The sequence below is a fragment of the Hordeum vulgare genome, chromosome 4H (assembly GCF_904849725.1).
Source record: "Hordeum vulgare subsp. vulgare chromosome 4H, MorexV3_pseudomolecules_assembly, whole genome shotgun sequence".
Taxonomy (NCBI): domain Eukaryota; kingdom Viridiplantae; phylum Streptophyta; class Magnoliopsida; order Poales; family Poaceae; genus Hordeum; species Hordeum vulgare.
Window position 1 is genome coordinate 121,089,893 of NC_058521.1, and position 12,734 is coordinate 121,102,626.

A 12,734-nucleotide genomic window follows, 5' to 3' on the forward strand; every position below is an offset into this window, starting at 1 on the left:
ATGGTGTCTTGGCCAACATGTACAGCTGATCTACAACATCATTGTCATTCATTAAATGTTTTCTCAACCAACTGCCGAAAGTCTCCATGTGGGCCTTCCTAATCCAGGATTCAGGCTTCCCCGGGTTGTCAGAGCGTAAAATATTCTTGTGTTTCTCAAAGTACGGAGCCACCAAGCTGGAATTGGTCAGTACAGTGTGGTGTGCTTCAGTCAGAGAATGGCCGTCCATACATATCGTTGATTTCCTTCCGATCGTGCCTTTTCCACTTAGTCTCCCCTCGTGCCGCGATCGAGGAAGACCAATCGGCTTAAGGTCAGGAACAAAGTCAACACAAAACTCAATTACCTCCTCATTTCCATAGCCCTTGGCGATGCTTCCTTCTGGCCTAGCACGGTTACGAACATATTTCTTTAATACTCCCATGAACCTCTCGAAGGGGAACATATTGTGTAGAAATACAGGACCGAGAACGAAAATCTCTTCGACTAGGTGAACCAGGAGGTGCGTCATAATATTGAAGAAGGATGGCGGGAACACCAACTCGAAACTGACAAGACATTGGATCACATCGTTCTGTAACCGTGGTAGAACTTCTGGATTGATTACCTTCTGAGAGATTGCATTGAGGAATGCACATAGCTTCACAATGGCTACTCGAACATTTTCCGGCAGGAGCCCCCTCAAAGCAATCGGAAGCAATTGCGTCATAATCACGTGGCAGTCGTGAGACTTCAGGTTTTGGAACTTTTTCTCCGCCATGTTTATTATTCCCTTTATATTGGACGAGAATCCAGACGGGACCTTCATACTGCTCAGGCATTCAAAAAAGATGACCTTCTCTTCTTTGGTCAGAGCGTAGCTGGCACGACCTTGAAACCATTCCGGATGCCGGTCATCAGGGTCTTTCAAACGTTGCTGGTCCTGCCGTGCTTCCTTTGTATCATTTGTCTTCCCATACACGCCCAAGAAGCTTAGGAGGTTCACGCAAATATTCTTCGTAACGTGCATCACGTCGATTGCAGAGCGGACATCTAGGACTTTCCAATATTCTAGCTCCCAGAATATAGATTTCTTCTTCCACATGGCTGCGTGCCCGTCAGCTCCCTTCGGAACTGATTGTCCGCCAGGACCCTTTCCAAAGATGACTTTCAAATCCTTGACCATATCAAATACCTCAGCACCAGTGCGTTCCGCAGGCTTCGGCCGGTGATCTGCCTTGCCGTTGTAATGCTTGCCTTTCTTTCTTACTGGATGAATTTTCGAAAGAAATCGACGATGCCCAAGGTACACGTTCTTCTTACAATTTGGCAAATGTACACTTTCAGTCTCATGTAAGCAGTGCGTGCATGCATTGTATCCCTTATTTGACAGTCCCGAAAGGTTACTAAGAGCAGGCCAATCGTTGATGGTTACGAAAAGCAACGCTCGTAGGTCAAATTCCTCTTGTTTGTGCTCATCCCACACACGGACACCACCCCACAGCTGTAAAAGTTCATCAACTAATGGCCTTAGGTACACATCGATGTCGTTGCCGGGTTGCTTCGGACCTTGGATGAGCACTGGCATCATAATGAACTTCCGCTTCATGCACAACCAAGGAGGAAGGTTGTAGATGCATAGAGTCACGGGCCAGGTGCTATGGCTGGAGCTCTGCTCACCAAAAGGATTCATGCCATCCGTACTTAGAGCAAATCTTATGTTCCTTGCGTCAGCTGCAAAATCTTTGAACCATCTGTCGATCTTTCTCCATTGCGTTCCATCTGCGGTGTGTCTCAACTCCCCGTCCGACTTACGGTCCTCTTTGTGCCATCGCAACAACTTGGCATGCTCTTTGTTCCTGAACAGACGTTTCAACCGTGGTATTATAGGAGCATACCACATCACCTTGGCGGGAACCCTCTTCCTGGGTTTCTGGCCCTCAACATCGTCACCAGGGTCATCGCCTCTGATCTTATAACGCAATGTAGTGCATACCGGGCATTCATTCAAATTCTCGTATTCACCGCGGTAGAGGATGCAGTCGTTGATGCATGCATGTATCTTCAGAACCTCTAAACCTAGAGGGCAGACAACCTTCTTTGCTTCGTACGTACTGGTGGGCAACTCGTTATCCTTTGGAAACATATTCTTCAACATTTTCAGCAAGTTTTCAAATGCCGAGTCAGCTACACCTGCCTCTGCCTTCCATTTCAGCAAATCCAGTGTGCGGCCCAGCTTTTTCAGACCATCATCGCATCCGGGGTACAGCGCCTTTCTGTGATCCTCTAACATGCGATCCAAATTCTCCCTCTCCTTTTCAGTTTCGCAGCGTCTCCGTGCATCAGCAATGGTCCGACCAAGATCATCAACGGGATCATCACGTGCCTCTTCTTCACCTTCCCCTTCACCTTCAGCATCCTCCATGAAAGTATCACCGAAATGAGCAAGATAGCTTTCATCGATGAAATCATCCCCTTCTTCATCTTCTTCCATTATAACCCCTCTTTCTCCATGCTTGGTCCAACAATTATAGCTTGGCATGAAACCGTGCCGAAGCAGATGCATGTGAACATCTCTTGAGGAAGAGTAACCCTTCTGATTCTTACAGTTAACACATGGACAGATAACAAAACCCCCCCGCTTGTTCGCATTAGCCACTACGAGGAAATCTTTCAAACCCGTAGTGAACTCGCCGGAGAGTCGGTTAACGTACATCCATTGCCGATTCATCTGCATTATTATAATATAAAATATATAATTAACCATCATGCATTTGTTAAACTAACTAGCTACAAACAATATAAATTAAACAATGAACTACACACATGCATATTTTATCAATGACACATCAAAGGTTCATCAAGTTGCTAACCGCGATCGAGGAGTGTGGCTCCAACACTTCATGTCATGTTTGTTTCATGCTCTTGGGGCATTTCATCAAACACCTTATGTGCATAAGAGGAACCAAAAGCAAACCTAAACCCTAAGTGTGAAGAGAATGGCTCAAAATGGCTAAGTGTTGGCTGCTGGATGGGTATATATAGGGGAGGGGCTTTAGTTGCGGTTGGCCTGGCAAACCGTGACTAAAGGTGCCCGAAGGCCTTTAGTCGCGGTTGTCCTGGCCAACCGCGACTAAAGCCCCTCACGTGCACCAGCTGACCACCGAGCGCCCTGGGCCCAGGCCTTTGGTCGCGGTTCACCTCCAGAACCGCGACTAAAGGTCCCATTAGTCGCGGTTCCTACAGCTTCGCGACTTATGGGGCTGGACGGAAGCCTGTTTTTCCACCAGTGAACCCCTCTTAGACACATCAATGGTTTAGATTAGCCCATACCCCTTCATAAAAAGGGTAGGACGGGAAATCAGTGCCCCACGCCGTATCGCGCCCTACTGCGCCATACGTAGCCTCTTGTCAGCGGCGTGGGCCTGTACGGCGGGATTTTGGACGGTCAACGCGCTAACCTGCCGCGCCCCTCGCCCGCCTTCGCCCGCATTAGTGCGGCGCAGACAACCACGCATTGCTTTGGCAATAACTCGGGCGTCGAAGAGTCCCGTCGACTGCTGTGGTGGCGCGTAGGTTCGTGCGCGGCGTCGATTCACACGCCGCCTCGGCCCGCTCGCCTTCTGCCGCCCGCGGACCGCCATCAATGGCCTACAACCACCCCTCCCTCCCCGCCTGCCCCTATATAAACCGCCCCGCGGCGCCGGCCTGTGCCACTCGCTCGCCCCTCCCTTCTCGTTCGACGCCATAACTCTCTCCCGCCCCTCTCCAGCGATGGTGCACCCCAACCTGACGTTGGAGGAGGCGGAGGAGCTCTCCCACTTCAGCATCCCCGCCGCACCGGACGTGCGCCTACCGTCGCGATGGCGCCTCAGCGTTGTCGGCGTGCCGGTGGCGTCGGTGCCCGAGCCCGGCAGCCACCTCTCCGCCCGCGTCGTTGGCCTTTACCGGGAGCGGCTGTAGGCGGCGGCGCTGTAGGACTCTGCCTACGCCCCCCCCCCAACCTGCCTAGCCAAACATCCTTGCCGCCGACCACGCGAAGTGCCTCCACGCTTTCGCCGGCCGCGGAAGCACAACCGCGCCCGGTGCCACCAGCTGCGGGACGGCCGCTCCTTCGAGGAGGTCATCGCCCCATACCGCGCGCAGACGGCCTCCACGCCTTACCGGCCCCCGCCAGCGCTGGCTTCGGGTTGTTCCGCCCTGGCGCCGTGCGCTCCACCCGCATCGGCTTCGGTCGCGGAGTCAGCGGCAGAGGCGGCGTGTGTTGGGGAACGTTGCATGGGAAACAAAAAATTTCCTACGCACACGAAGACCTATCATGGTGATGTCCATCTACGAGAGGAGATTAGATCTACGTACCCTTGTAGATCGCTCAACGGGAAGCGTTAAGAAACACGGTTGATGTAGTGGAATGCCTTCACGATCTGTCCTTCGAACCGTCCCACGATCCGTCCCACGAATCGTCTCGCGATCCGTCCCACGATCCGTCCCACGAATCATCTCGCGATCCGTCCCACGATCCGTCCCACGAATCGTCTCGCGATCCGTCCCACGAATCGTCTCGCGATCCGTCCCACGATCCGTCTCGGTCTAGCACCGAACGGACGGCACCTCCGCGTTCAGCACACGTACAGCTCGACGATGATCTCGGCCTTCTTGATCCAGCAAGCAAGATGAAGAAGTAGATGAGTTCTCCGGCAGCGTGACGGCGCTCCGGTGGTGGTGATGATCTACTCCTGCAGGGCTCCGCTCGAGCTCCGCAGAAATCCGATCTAGAGGTAAAACTTTGTGAAATATGCTAGAGTTGCACGTGGAAAAGTTGTGTCTCAAAAAGCCCTAAACCACCAATATATATAGGAGGAGGGGAGGGGCTAGCCTTGGGGCTCAAGGAGCCCCTTGGTGCGCCGGCCGCCAGGGAGGAGGAGGACTCCTCCTCCAATTCAGTTTGGGAAGGACGAGTCTGTAACGACTAAGATGCGGCCCTTTCCAATTTTGGGGGCGATGCCCCAAAAGGGAAAGAGGTGCATCTAAACGTTTCGCAAGCGAGATAATCATAGCAATACATAATCGAAGAATGACAAATAGGGCATACATTTGCCATCTCACATAGTATAATATAAGGTTTACATCCACACAATTATTCAGAACAAGTTAGTCCCGCTACAGACAACATGAAACAAGGAAAATACTATGATATCCCGCATGCTGGCCCACGATCACGACCACGGCCTCAGTCCTCCGGATAGTTCACGTACAGTCGGTCATTCTCCTCATTGTACTACCACGCCAGTTGCGTGCCATCAGGATCTCCTGCGTCGGGCGTACCTGTACCTGTTGGGGTGTTGTAGTAAACTGTGAGCCACGGGGACTCAGCAATCGGATGACCTTGGTTCCATGCCCTTCTTTAATGGAAATTGAAATTTAATATAGTAAAGAAGAGCCTTGAACTCCTTCAGAGATTTGTGATGAAGGTGTTTCTGCATATTCTTCTCGATGTGCCACGAACAAAGTCGATGGCACGCATACGAAAGGACCTTCCTTATGTCCCTTATCATGGTTGCGTCTCCAACAGTAATTACAGATCTGGGCTTCTTCTGACAGTGAGCTCTCAATAACGTCTGAAGCAACCAAACATACGTATCTTCCGTCTCGTCGGACACAATAGCACAGCCGAAGACTGTCGTGCAACGGTGTTTGTTGAGCCCCACGAAAGGTATAAACGACATTCCATACATATTCATATTGTGCGTGTTGTCGAAGACGGTCACATCACTGAATTCAAGATAATCCCGACGTGACTGTGTATCACACCAGAACAGGTTTTTCAGCCTGCCTTCACCGTCAACTGTGTGCTCAAAGAAAAAAAACTGGATCCATGTCCTTCCTGATCATCATGATCCCAATGGCAGTGTCAGCATCACCCTTTGCAAGCAATTTCATCTTCTCTCTGTAACACATGTTATAAAGCTTTCTCCTTCCAAAACTAGCCTTAGCATACGACTCGTACCTGCTGACGAAGTTGTCAAAAATAATGTGCTTTCTGATCCAGCTCCTGACATAGCTAAAATCTCAAGCCTCTGAAATTCCTTAATCCGATTATGTGATCGAAGATACGTAACTTCGTCTGGTCTAGCAAGAATGTGACTATGAACATCGCTGAAACTGCTCACATACCAAATTGAACGTTGACTGTCAAGCTTCACTGTTAGATGGGCTTCACACAAGCAACGACTCTCCGGTCTGAGCCTCCGGGTCCTCCCTTCCATGGTACAAAACTTGGCATGTCGTTTTCCAGCCCTAGAACACAGAAACCGCCTAAAGCGCATAACTCTCTCACCACACTTTTTCCGTCTCAGTAAGTCCCTTCTGATGCTGAACCCACGTTCCTCCGAGTACACGTTATAGAAATTGTACGCCTCCTCTTCTGACCTGAACGTCGTGGCCATCATCTTTCGATGCATGTCCACTGACTCTTGCTGAAATTCATCATATCCAATGTCAAAATTACACTCATCACCAACGTCATGCTCATCATTTCCGTTAGTGCCAGCAACGTGTCCCTGCATAAAATATACATACAACCATGTCAGTCAATCAGTTGATGTACGATATATAACTTCTCTTCAAAACTTGCATTGCTCGATTTCTCGTCCTAAGATGCATTGGCATCGCTCTGGTTAATGTAATCATCGATATTTCACTCGTAGTACTCATCCGCATGCAGCTGCCCACATGTATAATAATATATGTCAGTGGTAATTAGGTTGTTATGTCATCGCATGGTCTCATTAGTTTTGAACTTACCTGGCTACCGCTTTCAACATATGAATCATCTATATCCATATTCTCATTGTCATCATCCTCATCTACCTGTATGAAGTAAAAAAAATACATGTCAGTTTCTTTGTGGATGTTCGTAATTCATGTTTTTGTCATAGTTGATGACACATACATTGCCACTGTAAGATTCATCCATACTCATATAGTTCTCCTCAACATGATGATCTACATTCAAAGACGAGGATCCATCTTCACTTCCCAATCATTGCTGTCATAACCCGTCTCTTCCTCCATCTATACAGGATGTTTATACATAGTGTTAGATCAAATGAAACATCACATATAATCATCGGAAATATAACCAGCCTCACTATAATTTACTTTAACGGTACGTCGCATCTCATTGCAATGACTAAGCTCTTAATGCGATGCTATCTCGCCTACCTCCTGGCTGTCGTCGGAGAGGTCACGATCGTCCATGGTCGCCGGTGACGAAGGCGATACGTGGACGTCATGGGGGCCAATGTCGGCGTGGCTTTCTGCGAAGACAACGCGTGGCCAAGCGACGATGCCGCCGACAAAATTTGAGCAGCGGCATCAACGGCGGAGGGATCTAGGTTTTCGCCAGCGCCAGCCGCTAGGCGATCGTCCACGGGCGGCAGCCGCGCGATCTCGGATGAACCGTGTTTTTCCTTCCCACTTGTACAGGCGACGTGGCGTGTGCGGGGCCTACACGGGCGGCAGCCGTGCAGCGTACGTGGGGCGGTTTGTACGACGTATGCGGGAGGCTATACAGCGCGGAGCCCATACGACATGTGAAATAACCCCATGCCCCTTATACGTTTTTTTGGAGGGAGGGGTTGTATCAAAGTGCGGCTCTTACAAGGAATGGGCATTAATGCCCAGGGAAATGCTTGCATGATTGAGAGATGGGCCGTCGCGTCCTTCTCGGTTACACGTCCCCTTTGAACCCTTCGGTGTAAGTTCAATCTGTCCCCTTTGAACCCTTCGGTGTAAGTTCAATCTCTCCAACCTCTGATGTAGATTCAGAGTTGAAACACTAGGCTGGTTGCAATTCAAATTCATATGTCTCACAAGTCAGGTAACAGTCACCTTTGGAGCAAGTATAATAAGAGCATGGTTAATAGTATAGCCAACTGCTGGCTATAAGCCATCTTATAGCCCACCTTATAACTAGCTTGTACAATAGTTAGCTATAAAAGAGTACTACTTTTATCATATATGGCCCACCTTTCATTCTCACAAAGCACCTAGGAGCACGTGCTAGAGCTGGCTCTTCACGAAGAGTCCGCTTCCCTTCTCTCTCCTCTTCTCTCTCATCCAACTCAGCAAAAATATAGTATTTTAATCCTTACAGCCTGCTGACTGTACCTTATTGTACTTGCTCTAAGGTACGGTCAGCCGGCTGTAAGGATTAAAGTATTATATTTTTGCTGAGTTAGATGAGAGAGAAAAGGAGAGAGAAGGGAATCGGGTTGCAGATTAATCGGCTGTAACACAGGCTCCAAAAAACATTGTGAGAATGTAAGATGGGTTATGTATTAATAAAGTAGTACTTTTTAACAACTTGTTATTATACGTGTTAATTATTGGGTCGACTATATATGACATCACAACTCATAACCAGCAGTTGGCTATACTATTAATCATGTTTTTATTGGTATGTTACTGTATTTAAATTATCTAAACCAAAGATGATCACCAGACTTCATAACATGATAAGAATCAAGTAGAGGTATACGTCTTGATTTGATGTAGCCATCATTCACGGTACAGGATGGGGCCTAAGGCTACTGGTGCACGTGTAGTTTAAGAGTGCCAACGGGGTGCCAGGACTGGACAACCAACCAGCAGCTAGCAATCAAGTACGAAAGATCGATTTATGTTACCTGAGTGGAGCACATGAACAAGCTACATTGACCCTTCCAGGAAACCTTTTTGGCTCTACAGTAAGTAAGGATGCAGGTGCCGGCCGCGCTAGGCTCGATGAATTAGTTTGGACTTTGGAATACACCAACAGCTTCAAACTCTCCTAACGATTTAGATGCTGGAAAGCTAGAAGCGGGCAAAATCGGGCACCGCTTTGCATCCCTAACAGTAAGGGACTGTTTCCAACATAGGAATTTCACAGGAATCAGTTCATTTCCTGCAGGAACATAAAACAAAGTCAGTGTTTTAAACTTGCACTAGAAGAGCAGTTCCAAACTTTTGAAAGAGTCTCTGTGTATATCTGTGTTGTGGCTGCAGTGGAACTGATTGTCAGACTGTCAGTTGAGGAAATGGGAATAATCTGAATTTCTGAATAAGATCATCCCCAGAAAAAAGCGGAGCAAACTGATGAGGTGATGGGCACAGCATTTTAACCATTCATCAACACGTATGGCAATATGTTTTCTTATTTCGTTACTTCCTGCCATTTCAAATAACATCAAAAGTAATCGATCTTTGTGTGCCTGCATATATTTGTACTATGCACATATTCAGACTATGTATTGTGTCATCGGTTGACAGACATAAGTTGCCATCTCCTTCACGAAATTTGGGGGTGTGGGGGTGGAGGGGACCCTAAGGGGTATCCTCAGGAGCAAGCATACAATTATGCATTGAAGGTGAGGCATATAGTAGTGTAAGGATAATGTCATCATCAAGTATTTAATTGCTCTTTAATAGACAGGTGATGTGTGAACTAAGGGGAGATCTGAAGGCACACACAAGTGTCATGCATCAATCTAATTTGAATTCATAAACAATTGCCATTGACCGGAGGAAACTTCACTTTCCAGTTCTTTTAAATACTCCTTCCGTCCCAAAATAAGTGACTCAAAAGTGTCTCAACTTTATATTAAAGTTAGTATAAAGTTTAGTCACTTATATTGGGACGGAGGGAGTACTTTTTATCAGTTTTCCCATACAAAAATTATCAGTAAAATGGTTTGGTTTATTATGCCAACCAAAGAACTATCTCATATAACGCGTCAAAAAAAAGTATCTCATATAACTTTGTATACTTCTACGGAAACTAAGCTCTTGTTTGACAAGTCCCCAGCGCCTGCTATGCTAGAAAATCAAGGAATTTATGCAAATGCCACATAGCGCTGTTGCAACTTCTTACTACCATATTTAAAATCTGATGAGTCAATAATTAAAACTGAACCATTTAATCATGGGAAAGTGGAAACACTAATTAAAGTAACCTGCATGGTTATTCAACAAATTACAGTCACCTAATTCATTCAAGAAATTACCGTTCTGCTCCGACTAGTATTCGCTTTAGAATTCCAATTTCCAAATATCTCTTTCAGTGTACTAATCACCCATTAGTGCAATAGGTACTCGCTGGTCCAGATTTTGCCTTGGATTAAAGGTGACATATGGAGGAAACATAACACAGGGACATGACAGTAGATGACTTAATTAGGTGGTGCTAAAAGGATGCCTGTTGACAGACAGATGTAACAATGTCTGCCAGAGAGTTAAAACTAGTGAGTATCAACACTTGAATGCTTAAATAATACGTACTACCTCCGATCCATAAAAAGTGTCACAGTTTTGAACTAGCACCAGTTTAAAACTGACTGCGACACTTATTTTGGATCGGAGGGAGTATTACATATTTATTTAATCTGCAACTGAAGCACTAATTACTTGGAGAAAAATAAAGGATTTCCAGTGAGAGGAATAAAATACTTCATCTATTGAAAAGCAAGACTGGAACCAGCTGTGTAGACCATACGCAGCTGCTGATACAAAATTAAAGAGCCTGAGGTATACATTACTAGCAAGTGAACAACCAGCGCTAATGGCTCAAAAGGTGGTCACAAAAAGGACACCCCTAAACAGTGCTTTAACTTGTTCATATCTCAGTTCACATGAAAGTACTAGTGTACAATAGGATCAGCCTACAGAGTTAGCTGCTTACCTCCCAACCACTAACCAAATCAACACCACAAGGACCACCTCAGCCAGCCAACTCTTTTGTAGTTGAGGACTTGACCCAAAGGCACCACTGGCAATGCCCTCAGCCTTCAGTTGAGACTTACCACCTGTTACTTGCATCTTATTGTTGCAAGAATGTGATGGATACCATTCTCCAACAAATGTTTTCAAACTCAGAGGATTAGTCTATAAGTGTACAGGGAGCAACAAGTTGCAGCATATCAGTGCACACAGATATTTCTGACTGACAGAAAGGTAGCAAATTACAGGGTACAGTACTTGTACCAGTAACTGCTTCGAGTTGCTGGACGTCACATATATCTGTATGAATGATAGCATAGTGTAAAAGGAGATGCATAAATCGAAGATAACTGCAAAGCTTGCTAAAAAGAAAAAGGTCAAATTTTATCCCCTAAACTATTGTCTTGACTCACTCCCTCTTTTCAAATTTTATTTAGCCTCACTTGGCCAGGGAATTGGATGTACAACCCCACCACTTGGGCACCTGTCAACAAAACATGCCATTGAATTTGTATATAAAAATATTCACAACCAAAAACCATACCATTAAATTTGTATTTAAAACTAGTAACCGAGGGGGTCTAAATTCATTTAAAAAAATAGAATTTACAACCTGTGCCAAAAAGGTAACATATTTACTTTTGTTTCTACCACAACACAAATAATCAACAAAAATAGCCAAAATTTACATGTATATACTTCGCCTGGCAAAAAAGATGATAAAGGGCGGATTTATTGACACAATAAAGCATCAGAGGATACACAACGAGCGTTCATTTGGATTCTTTTAAAGATGTACCTGCTATGATACAAATGACCACTTTGCACAAATACTTTATAATTATAACCTAGAAATAGAAGTGGGGCCTTTAGCTATTCACACCCCTGAATCCTCCGAAATACCATTGATCATTACATAGCAAGTCAAATGCAGGATGCTACTGTTTGAGCAATGAGAGATGTCATTAGGTAACTCGGTAATGCACACATAAAACAAACAAAATACAACATGATCCTCATAATTGCATGTTACCTGTCGCATCATAGGCACGCCTACATTTAATAGCAAAAAAGAATTGTAACCAATTATTAAATGGACATTTTCCCCACAAGCATGCTATCAGTAGGCCCCCTTGATATGGTGGACAAGAGGCTATGCAACATGTCACAATGCCTGCCATGTGTTCCTGCTATGTGTAGAGGCCCTATGCTATATCAGAGGACTTGATTAACATGCCAATTCATTTGGCATGATTTAGGGTATGTATTCATTCATACTGAAATGTGGCGCTATCGGCCTGTCAGGAAGATTAATGTAAACTCGTCGTTGCAGGTCCATATTTAAAAAAAAATGAGAGATGCGGCTCCATCAAGTGATTGTGCCCTTTTACAAAGAAAATCTGGGGGAAGTAACTGCCAACTGCCAGTTATGGTAACAGTCTAAAATGCTGTAAGCGGTTAGGAAACATCAATTTCGGATTTCCCATTGAGGTTATGGAAGATAAAGACAATATTTCTTCAGTTTACAATGAATTGTGGTGAACTCTAATTCATACTGTTCTGTCTTCAAATCATTCCAAATAACACTACTGCTTTTCCCTGGAACCATCAACACATTAAGACAGCCTTTGAAAACTCTGAGTAAGCAAGTGAGTTATGGATTTCTTACTCAGAGTTTTCAAAGGCTATCATTCTTTTATTTCACAGACATACAAACATACATTTTTTGCAGGTACTACACAGAGCTGCGGCATTGATCCATACGTGGTCATTACTCACTCCTGCGGAAACCAGGGAGCCTTTGGTTACTGGGTCTACCCGATGGGAGACGGTAGCGCGGGATATCTTCAACCGGTTTGGATGGCAGTCCAGTAATAGGATAGATGAGTAGACATCTAGGCCTATTTTGTCGGTTGTGGCACTTTTATATTTACCTTTCATTCTGATTTATTTTGCCGGAGACTATGTTGAACCGCAATTTATTTTCCTTTTTATTA